Source organism: Akebia trifoliata, chromosome 13, assembly GCF_017979445.1.
Source record: "Akebia trifoliata isolate Shusen 1 chromosome 13, ASM1797944v1, whole genome shotgun sequence".
NCBI classification, from domain to species: domain Eukaryota; kingdom Viridiplantae; phylum Streptophyta; class Magnoliopsida; order Ranunculales; family Lardizabalaceae; genus Akebia; species Akebia trifoliata.
Window position 1 is genome coordinate 16,090,473 of NC_141387.1, and position 21,544 is coordinate 16,112,016.

Here is a 21,544-nt window from a genome sequence, read left to right on the forward strand (position 1 = left end):
TTGAATAATGCACCTCAGTTTGAAATTAGGGCTGCCATCATCAATATGCTCCTTAAGTTCTACGGTTTAGAGCGTGAACAACCTTACACCCACCTTAATCAATTCTTGACTATATGTCGAACTTTTAGAAATCAGAATCTAGATGAGGAAAGTATCAAGCTTATTCTATTCCCGTTATCCCTGGAAGACCACGCAGCTGCGTGGTTGAACTCCCTAACACCCAATTCCATATTCACCTGGGATGTTCTATCCAAGAAATTTATGGTCAAATTCTATCCCATGGCCAAAATTGAGAAAATGAAGGACTCCATTAGAAATTTTATAGCCCATCCTGATGATGAATTTTTTCAAACTTGGGAAATATTCAATGATTTATTGGTTAAGTGCCCACACTATGGCATTGACAAAGCACAGTTGGTGCAAAGTTTTTATAGAGGATTAACAATGAATCAACGTACCTTAGTCGAGTCAATGCATAGAACTGACCCAGACTCCCAACCAAGCGTACGATTTTATTGTAGAGTTAGCCGAGAGTGCTCAAAATTGGAGCACTAACCAGGAAGAGTTTGATAGAGACGATCCAGTTAGGAAGACAGGCATGTATGATATGAAGGTAAACCCTGATCTCAAAAATGTTATGTCTAGTCTAGTGAATGGGATGAACAATCTCACGAAGAAGTTAGATGCCTTTACCATCTCAGCATCCAAGCCTCACCTAGATCCTCATACAATTTCGCAAGTGATTGTTGAACCAAGTTCTTTCTGTGACATATGCGACGACAATGACCATTTGGTCGAGTGTTGTCCCACCTTACCTCAAATCAAAGCTGAACAAGTAAATGCGATTAATGGCTATAGTACTTTTAGGAAGTCAACTCCGAACTCTTTTAGCCAAACGTATCACCCAGATAATAGGTTCCATCCTAATTTCTTGTATAGACAGAATGAACCTATTCAATCTAGTGGTCCGTCAGTTACAATAGGAGTTTTCTAGGCAATCTGATTCTTCCACAAACCAAACCATTGTACCTCAAGTCCCTTATCAACCCCAACAATCTACAGATTGCAGAGCCATCATACCAGACCCCATGACCAATTACCAACAGCCTTCCCAACAACAGTCGTCCTTAGAATCTATGATTGCTGAGTTGATGAAGTAGTAACAACAGTTCATCCAAACTCAACAGCAAACCCATCAAAATCAAACTCAGATTAACGAGGTCACTATGCAATCCATAGCTAAGATGGAAGTTCAGTTGGAGCAGTTAGCTCTCTCCTTGAGTGGGAGAGAGAAAGGTCAATTTCCTAGTCAGACTATCCCTAACCCTAGAGGTCATCCTTTGATTCCAAACGGATCGAAAGGTCAATACGAAGTAGGAAGCCATTCTGGAGCTCCACAAGACCCAGTCCAGACTATCCACACCTTACATTTTGGAAAGAAGGTGGACAACAAGGTCCAACCTATTGACAAGGGAGAAAAAGTCCTAGAGAATGACAAAATTCAAAAGGAAGTCATAGAGTCTCCAAAAGAGAAGGAGAAAGATTTGAAAAATCTTCCCATCATTTTGCCAATTCCAAAAGCTCCATTTCCCCATCGCCTAAGAGATTTTAAAAAAAGTAAATAGTTTGAGGGTGTCTTAGAAGTCTTTCAAAATGTGCATATTAATATCCCATTCCTAGATGCCATTAAGCAGATACCTTCTTAGGCGAAATTCCTAAAGGATTTGACCACAGCTAAAAGGAAAACATTGTTTCCTAAAAAAGCCATCATGGCAGCCCAAGCTTCGTCGCTCATCCAACAAATGATTGCACTAAAATTTAAGGATCCTGGATGTCCGACAATTTTCATTCATATTGAAAATCAAGTGGTCGAAAAATATCTCTTAGACTTAGGGGCTAGTGTGAACCTTTTACCATATTCGATTTATAAACAATTAGGTTTGGGGGTTTTGAAACCCACCGATATCACGTTGAGTCTAGTCGATAGGTCCATAAAAATTCCAAAGGGTATAGTTGAGGACCTGATAGTTAAAGTCAAAGATTTCTATTTTCCTGTTGACTTTGTTGTCTTAGACACAGAGCCAGTCATCAATTCGAACAGTCATATTCCTATCATCTTAGGACGTCCATTCTTAGCCATGTCTGAAGCAGTCATTTGTTGTAGAAACGGAATTATGACTTTAGCATTTGGGGATATGAAAGTGAAATTGAACGTTTTTCACAATTTCCAATGAATTGATGTAGATGATGATATGGAGGAAGTGAACATGATAGATACACTAGTCAATTAAACGTATCAAGAGTTAGGGTACTTTGATCTCCTAAAGAAATGTTTGGCTCACTTTGGCCTTGACTTGGACGTAGAAGAGTCTATAAACGAAGTCAATACTTTGCTTGAATCTATTCCACTCTTAAATTTTGTGCGGTGGCATGCAAAAGCTGAAAGTCTTCCTGTGCACACATTCTATCTTGTTCCTTCCCATGTCGAGCCTCCAAAATTAGAACTCAAGTCACTTCCAGAGACCTTGAGATATGCATTTCTTGGCAAGAATCAAACCTTGCCCGTGATTATTTCCTCTCACCTCAATGAAGTTCAAGAGGAAAAATTGTTAGGAGTATTAAGAGAACATCAAGAAGCTATTGGTTGGAGCATAGCTGACATCAAGGGAATTAGTCCATCTGTGGTGATACATCACATTCGTTTAGAGGATTTCACTAAGCCTTCCTTAGAGCCTCAGAGACGGTTAATTCCTGTCATGAAAGACGTGGTTCAAATGGAAGTGATGAAATTACTAGATGTGGGTATTATCTATCCTATCTCTAACAGTCGTTGGGTGAGTCCTATACAAGTAGTTCTTAAGAAATCTGGTATCACTGTGGTAGTGAACAAAGACAACGAATTAATCCCCACTCGAGTCCAAAATGGATGGAGAGTGTGTATCGATTATAGGAAACTTAACTCGATTACTCCTAAGGATCATTTCTCCTTACCTTTCATTGATCAAATGTTAGAGCATCTAGCAGGACATTCTTACTATTACTTCTTAGATGGTTATTCTGGATACAACCAGATACTTGTTGCTCCAATCGATCAAGAGAAAATAATTTTTACCTGCACCTTTGGAACTTTTGCGTATCGTTGCATGCCTTTTGGATTATGCAATGCACCCGCTACTTTTCAACGGTACATGAGGAGTATATTTTGCGATATGCTAGAAAAATATCTCGAAGTATTCATGGACGATTTTTTAGTTTTCAGACCAAGTTTTAAAGAATGTTTCCATCACTTAACTTTAGTCCTTATACGTTGCAAATAGGTCAATCTAGTCCTCAATTGGGAAAAATGTCATTTCATGGTAACATCGGGGATTGTGCTAGGACACATTGTTTGTAACACCCCGGATTTTCAACTCATATCTCGAGGAAATTAAATGGTGAGATTTGGAAGAAAATATCGAAGGAGAGACTTAGAGTAAAATACTTGGATCTTGTTGTGATTAATTTCGAGGAAAATCAATTTCGTCATTAGATTCAAAAGGATCGAAATATATACATTAGCCTGTAAGCAAGTCCGAATTCGAATTTGGATAGAGAAGTTATAGAATCCTCGAATTTCGTGTTAAGTGGGACCCAAAACAGTGGAATTTCGTTAGAGCGAGAATCGAAAAGATTTGATGATACCATTAGATCCGTAGTGAAAAATTATTCGAAATGGTATATTCGTTTGTCGTTTTCCGAGTCCGAATAGTTAAGTTACGATCGAAACTAGAAATAAGGGGGAAATTACAAGTATGCCCCTCAACTTTATTATAAAAAGGAATCTGATTTCTTTTATTTCATTCTTTCCTCTTCTTCTCTAAAGAACTCAACTCAGCCATTTTTTAGACCTAGGGTTTGAACCCATTCCTATCAAGATCTATCCCAATCAAGCCCGAGTTGAACCTCGACGAAGAAGGCAAAGTCGTCGGCGTTGTCGAGCTCTACGTCCTCACCCCATCCAAATCATAGGAAAGTCGTTGTTGGTCATTAGGAAGCGGGGAGAACACCTTCAAAGAGGGTTTCACAACCAACCACTCCGTTGGCACCCGAGTTCAACCACGTTCGGAACTTCGAGCCACCTAACATTGATCCTTGGTGTTGATTCATCACCATTGGCGTCCACAACCAAGTAAGGGACTTCCAATTCTTATTGGTAGCTTTAGATTTCCGAAATGTGCATTTAGGGTTTTGAAACAAAACTTATTGTTTGCATTTAAATCGTAGAAATTGGTGCTTGATTTCAAATTCATGGTAGAAGTAAGTGTTTTGTTTATGCTTTATCGAATTTTGATAACAAAATCGTGGGTGGGTCGAATGGTTCGAAGAATGGAAGAAGAAATCGAAAAAGGGATCGAAAAACCCAAAAATCGCGAGTGAGGTTCAAGCTGTAGGTGGGAAGGGTCGGTGCCACCGGCACCTACCGAAGGCATTCTGTTAGTCCCACCGACAGAATGTTGCTTCTGCCACCGACGAAATCAAGAAGCCGCCGAAAACTTTGTTCTGTCGGCAGGACCGTCGGTCCCACCGACACCTGCCGATGTGTATTCTGTCGGTTCCACCGACAGCATATTGATTCTGCCACCGACAGCCACCGACAGACACAGTTTTGATCAGAACAGTGTTCTGACTCTTGGCTTGACCTACTCACACCTTATACACTATTTCTCACCCTTTATTTCATTAAAAACATTAAAGTAAATGTCCTCTTTAATTTTTACTTTCCATTTACTTTAAGTTCTTTAATGAAATTAAGGTTTTACCCCCCATTTCGGAACAATGGGAATGGTTTTAAGATCCAAATCTCAAAGGATCAAAATCCGAATTTTGGTTTCAAGAACAAAACGTAATTTTCGACGTTTTCGACAAGTTTTCAAAATGAAATAACTTTCGCGTTCCTTTGAATTAGATTACAAAAACTATATGGTGTCGAATCTCATGATCAAGACTTTCATTTCGAAAAATCCATTTTTAATTTCGAGAACTTTGAAAATTTGAGTTTCTGACACTTAGCCAAATTTTCACCAGCTTTGGTCCCGAGCATCGCTGGGACCTTGTTTTTTTAATAAACTTCAGTGGTTTTCAATGGAAAGACTAAAAGAATGACTTTGAAAGATTGAAAATGAATGGTTGATTTGAAAGGATGAAAAATGAGAATGTTGAGAGAATGGGAAAAGGGAATGAACGGTAAAATGTCAGAATCACACCCGAGGGGTGATGTCTGCATTTTACATTGTATGTTGTGTGTAGGTTGGTGAAAGGATATCCAGGTTATTAATGAAAGGGTTGCATGTTTATTTCCGATTATGTTAGCGCTTGCGCTGAGTACTGTTATTTATTTTAGGCCGATTGGCCACGGTTGCATGGTAGGAACTGGATATCCGTTCTCAACCCTGTTCTGTTAATTTCTCTTTTGTTTTAAATGAAAAATCATATATGTACGTGGCTATTTTGTGAGCTGTTAAAGGGTTTGTGAATGCCTGAAGGGATAGTGTGTCACATCATCCGGAGGGGTACACTATCCTGGGATGTACGGTAGGGACCACCAAACTCATACGTGGTATGGGACGCGTATGAGAGTGGAGTCACAACTGGAATCCGGGTCCATTCCTTTCTTATCTTTACCAGTGAACGTGTATTGTAAAGGTGGTCGTATACGAGTGGAGTGTCATTTGGGAATCACATGCACGCCTGATAGGCATAGACGAAGATGATTAGTCAGTGATCACTAACAATCTAGTAGTAGTCAAACGTTCTGACACATCGAAAAGAGACCCATTGCTTACGGTCACGTCAAACGGTCAGCCTGAGCCGGATAAATGGTTCCGCAAGCGTGGTAGACACGACCAGCCACAAAATCAGGAACTACAATGTTATTGAGGAATATCATGTCTCGACTGGGAGCGATCTAGTCGTGAATCCCAACTCTTTAATTCCAATACTCCACCATTTGTATTATGTATCTGTTGTTATATTTCGAATTATAAACTGAGAAGCATGTCTATTATTTCAATGTTGTCAACATTATTTGCATAAAATGGAAAATGTATAATGAGTATGGATGATTGATGCTATGCATTACTTTTAAACTGTTTAGTTGCTCATCCCTGGCTATATGTACCAGTTGATCGTATTTTATCTTGTAAAACCTTGCATGTATTAAAATGTTCAGTATGCTTTATTCGATCATGCTTAGGAAGGGTTATTAGTAGGAATTGGCTGTGGACTTACTGGGTAACCATTGTTACTCACCCTTTCATTCCTATTTTTTTAGTTTCAGCACTTGCAACTGTCGAGGCAGGCGTAGAGGCAGTAATTGAGGAGTATCTTGTCGATCAGATCGACGATCAGATTTTATTGCCTGGTGAGCACTAGGGCCACATCCCTTAGTGTTGTCAGTTTCATCCAGGATGTATGTAGTTTTTGGATTTGAGAGTTTAGGCCTCTGTTAGAGTGAGAGTGTTTTGGTAAGCCTGTATATTGATAAATCTTCCGCACTCTGATCTACTTACATGTTAGATGTAATTAGTCTTCCGCTGTTCATTTCCTGTATTTACAGCTTTATATACAGGTTTTGTTATAAATTGGTTTATCAGGTTTGAGTTCCGTGAAACGCTAACATAAACAGAGGAGACCATGCCGAAATTTCGAGGTGCCACCTAGTACCTTGGGATTTGGCCTTGGGATTTGTGTTAGCGTTTGGCGGGGCGCCACATTGTTTCTGCTAAAGGAATTGAGATAGATAAGGCGAAGGTAGGTCTAATCGAAAAATTACCACCTCCTAAAATGGTTAAAGAAATTAAGTTATTCCTAGGCCATGTGGGTTTCTATCGTAGATTTATTAAAGATTTTGAGAAAATCTTGAAGCCTTTATGTGAGCTATTGGGAAAGGATGTTCCTTTCGACTTTTCAGAATCATGTCTCTCTACGTTCAACAAGCTCAAGTTCGAGTTAACCTCGGCACCCATTATTCAACCTCCAAACTGGAGCATTCCATTCGAAGTTATATGCGACGCTTCGGATTATGCAATAGGCGTTGTTTTGGGTCAGCGAATCGAAAAATAACCTCATGTTATCTAATATGCTAGTAAAATCCTTAATGATGCTCAGCTTAACTACTCTACAACAGAGAAGGAAATGCTAGCAGTGGTCTATGCCGTTGAAAAATTCCGCCCCTACCTTATAGGATCGAAAGTCGTGATCTACACAGACCACGTAGCATTGAAGTACCTTCTATCAAAGAAAGATATTAAAGCAAGGTTAATCCATTGGATTCTACTTCTACAAGAGTTTGATCTCGAGATCCGAGATAAAAAGGGGGCAGAAAATGTCGTACCTGATCACTTGTCTAGGATAATTAACAAGCCATCCGAGGAGTCCTTACCCATCTCTGAATCCTTTTCCGATGAGCAACTTATGCAAATCTCTCAAGCCAATGCTCCATGGTATGCGGACATTGTCAACTACTTAGTTACAGGTCAATTCCCAGTCGAAATGACTAGTCAAGAGAAACTCCATCTTTTGTCAAAAATAAAATGGTATTTCTGGGATGAGCCATACTTATTTAAGTATTATCCTGATCAAATCATTAGATGTTGTATTCCAACCTGTGAGCAAGGCAATATCCTAGAGTTTTGTCATAATCATGACTGCGGAGGGCACTTTAGTGGTAAGAAGACTGTTATGAAAATCTTACAATGCGGTTTTTTCTGGTCTAGTATTTTTCGTTATGCCCACAAGTTTAGCAAATCTTGTGATAGATGTCAGAGATTAGAAAAAATCTCTAAGAGAAATGAAATGCCTCAAAATCCTATCCTGATCATCGAAATTTTTGACGTGTGGGGTATAGACTTTCATGGGACCATTTCCTATCTCTCAAGGTTACCAATACATCCTAGTTGTAGTTGACTATGTGTCAAAATGGGTCGAAGCTGTGGCATGTAGAATTAACGATCACAAGGTTGTGATAAAATTCATCAAGGAGACAATTTTTTCAAGATTCGGTACTCCACGAGCTATCATAAATGATGGTGGTTCGCATTTTTGCAACAAGATCTTTGCTGCGTTGATGAATAATTACCTCATAACTCATAAGGATGCCACACCTTACCACCCACAAACAAGTGGACAAGTGAAGATTTCTAACAGGAAAATAAAGACTATCTTAGAAAAAATAATTAATCCTTCAAGGAAATATTGGTATTTGAGATTGAGTGATTCACTCTGGGCCTATAGGACTGCATTCAAGACACCCATAGTTATGTCTCCCTATCGGTTATTTTTTGGCAAGGCCTGTCACCTCCCTGTAGAACTCGAGCATCGTACATATTGGACAATCAAGCGCCTCAACTTTGATTTTGATAAAGCCGGTGAGAAGTGAAAGTTACAACTAGACGAGTTAGAAGAGATTAGAAATGACTTGTATGATTGTGCCAAAAGGTACAAAGAGTGTACCAAATTCTTTCACGATAAACACATTCTTAAGAGGAATTTCATTCCTAATCAAAGAGTTTTGTTGTATGATAACAGACTCCACCTTTTTTCAGAAAAACTTAAGTCTCGATGGACTGGCTCATATATTATCCAAATAGTCTACCCCCATGGTGCTGTTGAAGTCTTTAATCCTAAGGACGGATTCACTTTCAAAGTGAATGGCCAACGTCTCAAACCTTTTCTCGAGTATGTTTCGCAGGAGGAAGTTCTTCTCCTCGATGACCCCGTATATCAAAATTAACTATGTTTTTGTCTGGCTAAAAACGTTAAACTTAGCGCTTCTGGAAGGCAACCCACACGTTTCAGGGGACATTGTGTTAAATATCAACAGGACTGTAAGGTCTTTCTCAGGTGCTATCTAACTCACTTCATTTCATTTTGTCAATTTCAATTTTATCTTTGCATGTATATGTTGAAATATTGAGGATAATATAATGTTTAGTTTGGGGGTGTATGGGTCAGATTTCCACTTATTATTTTCTTCTTTTATACAAAAAAAATATTTGAAAAATATTTGGTTGGCAACTTTGTTATATTTTGCTCAAAATCTTAACTTGTATTTTTAAGCACTTAGTTAAAAATATTTTATCAATCTTTCATTGGAAGCTATGATCTGGAGTCCCCATTTGTGTTTCTCTTAGGTAAAAATTAGAGCAAAGTTATCTTTTGGTTTATAGTCACTTCTAATAAGGTTACCAAGAGTCTAGATTGTATTAAGAGAGCTTGTTACCTTCTTTCTATCTAGAGTTTAAGGAAAAATTAGGTTTGATGAACTTTGACTTCCTTGTTCAATTGGTTGGCTGATTAAAAGAAAAACAGAACTGGGCTGTATACACCTTGTACAGTAACCATTGAATTAGACTGGGTACCTTGAAAAGGAATGCCTACTTTTCTTAGAAAAAGAGTGAAGAAGTAATAGAAAAAAAGAGACTTTTCAAAAAAAAAAAAAAATCAAAGATCCAAAAGTTTATGTAAAGTTTTAGTAGGGTGAAAGCCATCAAGTGTAAAAATGTGAGTATACTGGAATATCACAAATAAAGCCCCTAGAGGTATTAAAGTGAATATCCACACTTCTTACTACCCTAAACAGGATGCTAAGTTTAGAATTAAACCCTAAGTTACTCCAGCTATTCTTGAGTAGTTAGAAGGTTGAAACTCATTTTAGGAAATCGAATCTCTTAAATTTTTGAGTTAGAATCACTATCGCTCAAAGGTCAATTTAAGTCTAAGTTTTTTCATAGAGAAATAAGGGTTGGGACTTTATACCAAGCAGTACTTCCAATTGATTGACAAAAAAAAAAATACTTGTGCTTTTCAATATAAGTTTTGATTTTGACTATTTTTACTTCAAAGTTGTTTTCAAATTTTGTGGGTATATTTTCTGCAAATCCTTACGAGTCAAACTCGTCCACTAGGGGTAATCTAGCGGTTCAAGGGTTTGCTGCATTCGCTTAATGCAGTCGAGGTGCCTGCGAAAGTGGCAGTTTTATTTTCTAGGGACTAGAAAAAGGTAAGTTTGGGGGTGTGATGAGTGTCTCCAAACACTCAATTATACGCACATTTTTCAGATATTTATCTTGATTTTTGTACCTATTTCTCTATATTAAGGTAATAATTATGATAAGCCTCAAAACACCATGTTGCATGTTAATTAGACTTAATTATATATAAATAAATTCATTTACTAGATAAATATAATTACATGTGTTTCTTGTGCAGGAAATCAATATTTTGGAATCAAAATCTCAAGACAAAAACATTTGGGCCCACTTTGGAATGCCCTAATCCTTTGGAATGTTCTAATCCTTAACTAATATTCTCCTCTTTTATCTTTTTGTGCAAAGAAAAGTAGCGACTACTTTTAGACTCTTCTACACACATTTTTCTCTATAAATAGAGCCCCCATCTCTAAAGAAAGGGTCCCATCTTGGTTCTCTTATCGAAGACTCCTTTAATCTAAGGTTCTTAGCCTCTTCTCTTATTTTTTGTATTTTTATCTTCTAGTTATTTTCTTTTGGCTAAAATTTTTGTAAGAAGTAGAAGAAGAAGAAGAAGAAGAAGAAGAAGTTGTAAGTTTCTCCATGAAATGAAGAAAAATTCTTTCATCTCTTATCTTCCCTCTCTTGCAATGACATTTGACTAAGTTCCCTTCCATTGAAGAGTGGAAAAGCCTAGAGCAAGTTCTTGTGTTGTTTCTAATTTCATGCCTTTCTTTTATTTAAAATGCTTATGAATTCTCTTTAAGTTTCTTGCACTTTTTATTCTTAATATATTTACTTTATGCTTAGATTAGATCAAGATAAAGTATGCTTAAAGTAGATAGTTGGCAGTAAGAAGTTTCAAAGAATTCTACTTTGTTTATGTTCCCTCATTTCATTTCATTTGCAAAACTTTTCGATCTAAGGAGCTAACACCAAGCCCTTACGATTGAGTTATAAAAAGATTAGAAAGTAGGAATTGCTCATCAACATATTCTAAGTAGATCCACCTCCAATGGTGCTTTAATTTCATAAGTTTACTTACTTTTAATTTCATTTACTTTAGTTCATTTTCTCGCAATTTTACATTTTCTTATAAGTTCAAAAATACAAAAAAAAAAAAAAAAACAGTTTTAATTCCTTTTAGTTAATTTGAATTTTATTCTCTTAGCTTAACTCTACTTCTCCTTTCTCTTGGGTTTGATCCTCTACTTACCCTACAAGTAAGGTAAAAGTAAGATTATTATTAACTCTGGTGAAAAGAACAACGATAGTCTTATTACTAGGTCTAGTTTTTTCTTTTTATTGTTTGATTGGATGATTGTGTGAGTATGTTTGGTAGGTGATCACATAGAGAAGAAGTATAACCTCTCGATCTTGAGATTGATTGTATGATTTGTAGGATCTGTAGAATTCTATCATGAAAATGGGGAGAAAATCATAGTCTTTTTGTGTCCTTTGCTATAACTATGATCATTTAGCCGAGTGTTTTCCAAGTCTGCTCATGTTAAGAGCTATGCAAACCAATACATTCCATGAGTACAATTTTTATTGGACATTGATACCTAGGCAGAACAAATTCCCTTCAAATGTCTTACATATGCAGAACAAATTCACTCAGCATAGTCATTCAGGCATCTATATGAATTTTTTCAATCACGACACTTCGTTGATGAATCAAACCATGATTCCCTAACAATCATACTCGTCTCAGCAACAATTCACTGAATATAAAGTCTTAGGGTTGGATTCAACATCCAATTCTCCCCTTGTCTCCCAACAATCTTCTATATTAGAATCCATGATGACTGAGCTATTAAAACAACAACTCATTCAACAACAACAAGAAACCAATCATTTATTATCTTAGATAAATCAAGTTACTGCTAAAGCCTTAGCTAACATGGAAATCGATTTAAGACAACTGACCATATCTTTAGAGGAAAGGGAGAATAACCAATTCCCAAATGAGAAAATCCTAGAGAGCCAACCTTTAATCCATCTTCCTGATGAACAAGATAATTGTCTACCAATGGCTGATGACCCACTATTGATGGACAATGTCCCACCAATGCTTTATGATAACAAAAGTATTTTTCAAGGGGAAGAAAGGAAAGATTCCAATTTGAATTCGAAAGACTTTCCAATAACATCAATTCCTCAAAATCTAACCATAGCCAAGTGAGAAACCTTCTTGGAAATTGATAAAACAAATCAAACATCGTGTCTCATCCAACCAATAATTTTAAGAAATTGTAAGGACCTTAGTTGTCTTACAATATCCATTTTCTTATACAACATGATGATTGAGCATTGCCTACAAAAGGTGAAGACATTAATACTAGGAGACATAAGTGGGATGATTTACATAGTCCAAAATAAATTTCATGCCATTAGGACGATATAAATTTATTTTGTCGACACATTGGAAAGAAAATTAACTAAGGTACCCAAAAAACTTTAAGAAAAATCATTGGTATCATCCCATTTCTAAGGTCTGATTGAAGGTGTTAAACTTAGTACTTCTTGGGAGGCAACCCATGCTTGAGAATTGCGGATCATCGACTCTAATAAGTCTGGCTGAAGGCATAAAACTTAGCGCTTCTAGGGAGGCAACCTTTAAGTTTCATTTAGTTTTTAGTCTAGTGCCTAGCCAAGTAAACTTAACTGTGTTAGGGTTAGAAGTTTAGGTGTTAAATCTATATTTTTAAAAAGGAAACTTTTCAGAAAAATTAATTTTTTCAATGATTGTTTTTTGGAAAATTAATTTTATCAAATTCTCCTATTCGGAAAACTATTTTCCCAAGAAAATTTTCGAACTCTTTAAAGAGTTTAAACATAATTTTCCCCTCACTTCTTCTTTTCAAATCCTTTTAAAACCATATCTTCGATAGAACTCTCACAGATCTCTTCTCTGTGTCATTTTTTGCAAAAATCAAATAGAGTAGTATACTACACTCCCCTTCAATTTTGGATCTTTCTATTAGAAGTAGATCTCTCTATTGTGAGATCACATGGCATCGTGATAGATAGATTACTGTGTCGTGGTCACGTTGGGCCTAATCAAACTTAATTTGTCCACATCCTTCCATTTTTCACCCCTATTATAGTAGTCATCATGTCTTTCAACAACATGCCCTCGTTATCTAAATCCGCACATGGACCCATTGGAAATCGAACTTGATGATTTGCTCTACGATCAAATCGACCATCAATGGTGGAAAAACCTTTTTTTTATTCCGATTTTGAAACCTTTGTTGAAGTTTTGGTGAAAAAGTTCTACAATTCCATCACGAGGGAAAATTCAAACAAATTCAAGCTCCAAGTGTCCTTCCGAGGCATCAAGTTCACACTTGGTTTCATTGACATCGGCTATATACTCGGGATTGCTCACATAGAAATTGGGAGGTGTACTTCAAGTTTAGGATTCGATCACTTTGTGATTTGACTCGAGGTGGAAAAACAAGAGATTGCCAATAACAATGGCCTCAAGGCAAGATGTTTATACCACAATCAACTCCTTCTATGGCAGTGGCAAGTGGGTAGTGTCAAATATTTTAGGGACTTAGAACTATTACCTCTTATACACTCGACATCTTTATGTCTTTCACACCATCCAAACTTGGGACATGTCATTTTGCATGGTTAGGGCTATACTTCACATGTTGATCGAGGTCTACCATAGTACCTTGAGATCTCATTGATCCTTTATCTTCTCCTATCTCATATGTCGCATTCTTCAATGACATTTGGGTCCAACTATCTTGAATAGGATGGAGTCCTAATGGTCTTGGAGACTTTTCATCTGAGGAAGTCTTTTGGAAAGTATAATGGTGGTATGTGGTGGCCAATACAAGAAAGGTTTGTTGAGCATGGTAGCCATCACAGATACGCACATCATGGGGGGGGGGGGGGAGATTGATAAGGTGATAGATGCACCTACCGATGGAGAGTTGAGCCCTAATTTTGATGACATGACTTGGCTTGACCAAGTCAAAAGGAGTGATGAGAAAGCTATGTTCGGTAAGATTTTTGTCACGCCCCCCTCCAGGGACATGACCTACCATGTAACATCTTTGACTAGGTTATGTCAAAGACGACACGTGACCTGATTGTTTCAAGGATGCAGTCAATAACTTCAAGCAGTCAGTCTACTGAAAATATTTAAAATGACTAACGTAGAATGGCAACAACTTATCACACCATGATAGTTTTTTTTAAAGCTTTCCCTAAAAAGATATTTACAAAAATTTACTTTATTTACATCAACTTTCCCGAAGCTCCCCCACTACTATCCCCATTAATACCACCTCAAACTAACCACCACCAGCTCCTGTATTGTGTATCATCTCACACCCTTTATCCTAAAAAGGTTCTTCCTTATGAAACTCCTCACCATATTCACCTACGTTAGCATTCCCACTCTCGGTTGGTTCCTCATAGTATTCTCCTAGTTCTACAACTGGGTATAAAATTGTTTGTCATGTAAAGATATCTCTAAAAGGAATAAGAACAAATATAAAATTAAAAACCTACTTTAGATTAACAAATAGGGTCATTCCACTGAGGATTAGGAGATCAATATTTCAGATTTTTGAAAACCAAAATAAAAAAGGTGTGATTTTGGAAAAAAAAACTAAATTTTATCAAAAATAATTAAAACTAATTTTTTTTTTTTGCAATTTAAGAAAACCTAGGAAGAATGAATCCACAAAAATAACTTAATTAATTCTAATCATAATATTCAAGTTTTTGTCAAATAACTCAAATCAAGAATCCAACTAAGGATCTTAACTTGGAATATTTTTCATTAAAATCCCTTACAAAATAAATCTAATTAATAGGTCAATTTTTTTTTTTTTAAAGTAGTTTATTGCTTAATGATCCTCTATCACAACGATCATCCGATAGAATGGATTTTATTCCAATAATAACGGATCACGACGACCATAATGGATAAAAATAAATAATTGAAGAATACTTAGGATCCAAGGTTATTGAAAAGAAATTTATTAAAAATACATGTAAGAACAAAAATACTAGAATTAAACCTAACTACTTTATTATGTCTTCATCAATCTTCCTAGAATGGGAGATTAACCAAATAAGATAATGGAGATACAATTATAAAAATGAATAAAATACTTATCTTTATTATTGATGAACTCTTTAAAATCCTTGAACAAAATCTTTTTTGTCTTCCAAAATTATAGAAAAAGTAAAAAAAAATTTAAATCTAAAAGATGAAGAAAAAGAAATTAGAAGAGAATATGATATAAAGATCAAAGAGAGAGAAAACTAAAAAATTAGAGAGTTAAGGTCTTTTTATAAAAAAAAAACTAGTGTTGCTTTACTAATAAGTTTTCGCCCTATTTTTTTTTTCTAAATTGGATCTCCTTTGTAAAATAGAAACATCTTCCTCTCTCAATTAGAGTTATAATCCCATTAACTTAACCTTATTTTAATGATCGAGTCAAAAGTTATGTTTAAAATGATAAAATATGATAGATTTGGAGTCTCTGACTTGTCACACATTTTGATCAATTTAAAACCCAAATTAGCCATTTTTTTTGAAATGCTAATTTGTTCTCATATGAATAAATTTTTTTACCCCATTAACCTCATCTTATTTTGAAAAATGAGTCAAAATTTATGAGCAAAATGGTATGACTTGGCATATTGAGAATGAATAAATTTTTTTCTATCAATCTGAGACTATTATATATTTTTGATTGTGCTTTGATTGTTTTTCTACTCCTAGATTCTTCAATTTTTATGAAATGGATATATAATTAAACCTTCAAAATTCATGAAAATACATGTAATTTAGTTAATAAAATATAATTTATGATGAATTAACTATTATGCATGATTTCATGATAAAAACTTAGGTATAGGTTAGAAAAAACAGTTAAGTGATTTATAAAATAGTGAGAACATACACACTTTTAGACACATAACAAGAATAGATGAGTAATAGAAATTGTTACTCAGTAGATGGAGGATACAATAATGATCGTAGGGTGTTCGATCAACCATGCCAAAATCATATCATATATGATAAATTTCAGCACAATTTTTTTTATATAAATAAGAAAAACTTATCATAAGTTAGTGTGGTTTAGCAAAAACTTAGAGTACAAATGTATTTAATCAAACAAATAATTATTAAATGGTGATGTATCAGATAAGAGTTATAGGTTTCACAATTGAATTCTACCTCAATTAGGGATCCCAAATTTATCGATGAGAGGTTGCAATGTTATTGCCTGATTCTACGATCGGCTTGATTGTTATGTTGGGTGGCTCATTTTCCTAGATCAGGTTGATCGTTGATCAGGATCCCATGATTATGGAGACCTTTTTTACATAGGTCAATTGGTCGACTACTATAAATTTCCCACAATCACAGGGGTAGTCATCTTTGTCTTGCCTATTATAGACATCCCATTTTTGTATCTGTCTAATTCGACAATTCGTCACTCAATTGTAATGAGTTCCTAATGATGAGCACAAAGAATTCGAAGGCTTGAGAGTACCGTTCTCAATCTTTCGAATTTCTAGCCCTTCCATCTCTCTTACTCGTTACGACTCGACATTGAAATTTACGCACGCTTAGGATCGCTACACTTTATACCTGATTTAGCAAGTACGTTTTAGGTTTGCTACACAATTTGATAATCTAGAGATCTCGCGACGCTAGAAAAATATGACCTTAAGACTTAGAAATAATCACGTTAGGACTGAAAGAAATCTCACGCTAAAATTCATAAAAATCAACAAAATGATGAAAATACCCCTCATGAATTTCATATCTTCAAAAAATCTCGAAAGTACCTTCATTACAGTCAGAATGTGATTTCGTGTCTAACGAGACCTAAATTGACGAAAACGGAAAAACTTATGAAATATCATAAAAATGATCGAAATGCCCATTAATGTCCAACTTTGACCTAGTGATCTTGATTCTTAGGAAAACATAATAGAAAATTAATTATGCACATCGAAAATCTAAAATAATTGAAAAATTCTCGACCGAGTTAAAAATTCAAATTGAAATTCAATCAAAATCAAATTTTAATTCAAATCAAAAATTACTCGACCGATTAAATTTTAAATTCAAATTAAAAATTACTTGACTAATTAAAAATCAAAATAAAATAAAAAATCAATCGACCAATTGAATAAAAAAATTAAATTAAAATTCAATCAACTAATCAAACAAAAATTAAAATTCAATCGACCAATCAAAACAAAAATTAAGAATCAATCAACCAATCAAAATGTAAATTCCAATTCAATCAACCGATCAAAATGCAAATTAAATCGACCAATCTTCAATCAGTAGAGGATTACCAAATTGTGGATAACGTGGGATCGTTACTCATTTAACTCTATAAGAAATGTGACAAATATAAAAGAAAAGAAACATAAAAAACGTGAGAAAAGGAAAGAAAAGAAAAAAAAAGTGTTAAAAGAAGAAAAAAATAAAATAAAATAGAAACAATAGAAACAAAAAGGAATTATAAACAATTTTTCATATAAAAAGTCTCTCTCTACATGTTCTTGAGGGGCCTGCTCGGTCCACGTTGGGGACTCTCTACACTCTCTCAGACTCCTCTCTCCCACGATTTTAGCTGGAGTCCCCCTCTCTCTCACGTTTTGGCAAGAGGTTCCATCTCTCACTCTCTACACATTTCCACTACCCTCTATCTCTCATCTCTCTCTTTTCTGAACAGCAAGAAGAAGAAGAAAAAAAAGGGAGAAAAGGTCTTACCTAATTCATATTCTCCGATCAGCACCCTTTCTCCTTCATTCCCTCTTTAAGTTTCTTACTAGTCCCACCATATCTCCTCTTGATCACTACAACAGCCCCCCAAAACATCTTTCCTCATCTTCGTTGCCTTAACAACACAGCCCCCATCCATGTTGTTTCTCTTCTCTTGAACGCCCTATAACACAACGTAGTCATTCTTGTTCATTTTCTTTTGAACACCCCACAACACAACACAGTCATTCTATTTCTTCTTCTCTTGAATGACCCAAAATACAGCTACTACCATTCTTTTTTTCTCTTCTCTTGAAGCCTTAGGGCATCCATCTCTGTTATCTTGTTGTTAACTTCTCCACAACGACTCATAGCTCCAATTTTTCTTCTTTGTCACTTCGATTTATGCTCAGCAGCCCCAACGTTTACTTCTCCTTCTCTTTGATTTTTTAACAGCAACCATCTTCAATTCCTCCCTTTTTTTACTATCGTACTTCAAGTTGTCTAGGGTTGCATCTGAAGGAACACACTACAACTACCATTCTATAATATAGGTAACCTTGGTTTTCTTTTTGTTTATTTTCTTATTTTTCTTTCTCCTCCTTTTCTCATTTTTATTTTGTATGTCTGACCTTCGTTAACATGTTCATAATGTTTATCACGTATTTTTAACTTTTTTTATTCCAGAATTTTACATGTATACACGAGTATTTGATTCACTAATTTGACACGTGTTCTTAACTTTTTTGGATTCTAGAATTTTATATGAATACATGAATTTTTGATTCGGTGATTTGCCATGTGTCCATGATGTTTTGATGTAAGAATTTTGCACATATACATTAATTTTTATTCACTGATTTATCACGTGTTCCTAACATTTTGATTTTAAAATTTTACATATATGTACATTTTTTATTCGTTGATTTGCCACATGTTTTTGATGTTTTGATTCAAGAATTTTATGTGTATGAATTCTTGATTCGTTGATTTGCTATGTGTTTATGAGGTTCCCAATTTAGAAATTTGACATCTATAAGTCTCCAATTCATGAATTTATTAACATGTTCACAATTTTCCTAATTTGTTAATTTTACATGATTTTTATTTTTACTAATTTTGAGATTCATATATGCTCATAATTTTTCTGATTTGATAATTTTACATGATTTTGATTTTTGCTGATTTTGAGATTCATGTATGTTCATAATTTTTTTGATTTGATAAATTTTAATGATTTTGATTTTTGTTAATTTCGAGATTCATGTATGTTCATTATTTTCCTGATTTGATAAGTTTACATGATTTTGATTTTTACTAATTTTGAGATTCATGTATATTCATATTTCATTAATTCGATAGTTTTGTGCGATATTGAATTTAGTCGATTTGTTGAGTTGTCGTGTGTCCATAATTTCCTAAGTTGGAAAGTTTATAATTTCTATTCTAAAATATTCATTTTTGGAACTCTCTAATTTGGGAATTCATAATTTTCTATTTTAGAAAAATTCATACGCATAAATATGTAATTTAGAAATTTCATTTTTTTTTTGTAATTTTCCAATTTGGGAGTTTTGCATTGTTCTTATTTAAAAATTTCATATTCATGGGAATTTATGACTTTCTAATTTGAAAATTTCATTTTTTTTTTTGGTAATTTTCTATTTTGAAAAATTTATATTTATAAATTTCTAATTTAAAAATTTTCATATTCCTAATTTAAACACTTCATAAATTGCTGATTTAGAAATTTCACATTCATAATTTGAAAATTTGAATTTTTTTCACAAATTCTTATTTTGTTTGATTTGGAGAATATTTGCATATGTGAATTTTTAATTGAAGAATATTACCACATGAACTTTAGAACGGGAGATGAAATTAGGGTTTTTTCAAAGTTTTTCCCTCTTAGGCAAAATTTAAAGAATCATATAATGATTGGAAAAATTTTAGCCAAAGAATCCATTTAGCAAACCCAATATAAATTGATGATAATTAGATCCTTGTTTGACTTTAATTTTTACCCGTTGACCATAGGATAGTTTTAGATTGTAGTAGAGATCGATTATCTCGATCGGACGGGTTCGGTGCATAATACCTTTCAAAATCCGTAGTCTGACCACCCCTTGCCTATTTTTCTTATCCATAAATTGATCCAGATTCATTTTGAAGTTATTTTTTGATTCCTAGATCTAAACTAGGTAGTGGCTCCCAACTCCCAGAAAATCTCTCATTTACCAACTGGATTCTCCTTTAAATTATTCAGTGAAAAAGGATCGAGGCGATTTCAGTGGTGACTCCATTGGGGATTTTAGGGTCAAACTTGACCTGATTCAAGACTATCCTCAAGTTGATTTTTCTCTCGAGTCAACCCAGTTGACGCAAGGAGACTTTTAGATTAGGTTAGATTTTTTCCTTTCTTTCATGGATATGGATTGGATGTAATTGATTATTTATTTCTCTTAATTAGTTTGATGATTGGACTATATGACTTGTATGGTTGGTTATTCTTGAAAATGCCCCAAGCGCACTATGTCACTTTGCACACATTAGCATGCGTACCCATATTTGCATCATGACATATTCTTATAAATCCCGTAGTCAGATCCAAGCTAACCTAGTATTTTAAGACACGAGGGACACCCACTGCAAATTCATTATAGTACCTTCGAGTACTTCAAACTAAAGCACCACGTACTGCTCGATCAGGTAAAACTAGGATAGTATATCGGTGTTTTGGACTGAAGTAACCTAAGCTTTGTCCTAACCTAGCCTCAATCATATAATGAGCTTAGAAACCTGAACCTATGTACGGTTCCATTAGACCACGACTTGAATCAACCATAAGTGTTCCTGGGTTGCTTCATTTAATCTAACCAACAGGTAAAAAAATGAACAAGATCGACACCGTTCAAATCGAACCCACAATATCGGTCCGACCCAATGAAATCGATTTAATTGGTGAACTATACCAATCTATTAGGATGAACCTAGTTTGTATTGAATCAACCGGTTGGTCTAAATGAAAATGAAATTTATTGAATTACACCAAATCAGTTAGATTGATTGGTCCTTGGTTATAAACTACTCAGTTCAACCTAATGGATCGAAATAGTTCGTAGCTAATCAATTGGTCCATTTCGAACAAACATTTTGATCAACTTTTACAAAATCAAATGGACCAATTGATTACAAGTAAAGAAATGACTAGTTTAGTCCATTAGGTAAAATCAGTTTGAATTGAAGCAACAACTTGATTAGGCATGTGGATTCGTTCGTGGAACTGGTCAAGTCGACAGGTTTCCATTATCTCATTTTGACCGATCTGATCAAATGAATTAAACCAATTGTCTTACTTTGCCTATCTGACTGTGGGTCATTCTATTAATTTCTTATTTTGATAAACTTGATGAAAATAAATGATGTATCTAGATTTAACCACGAAGAAAATATTTTATTTAATCAAAATTGCTCTAAGACATTCTACATCATCTCATTTTGTGTCGAGTTTGTCCAACACACCTCTACCAAGGTCATTCTTTCAAATCATCTAATTGGCCGTCTAACACAATCTTCATTCTTTAATCGAATCCTTTGTCCTTATTGATCGTGATCTTCAATTTATTTTTTCAATGATCATCATTCTTAAACACGAATAATCTACGTCAAATCATGCAAGGTTTTGTGAATCAAATGAACCGTGCTCACCAATGCCATCCAGTTGCGACATGCCAAAACAATGAAGGTAAACATGAAGGAATTTCAATAA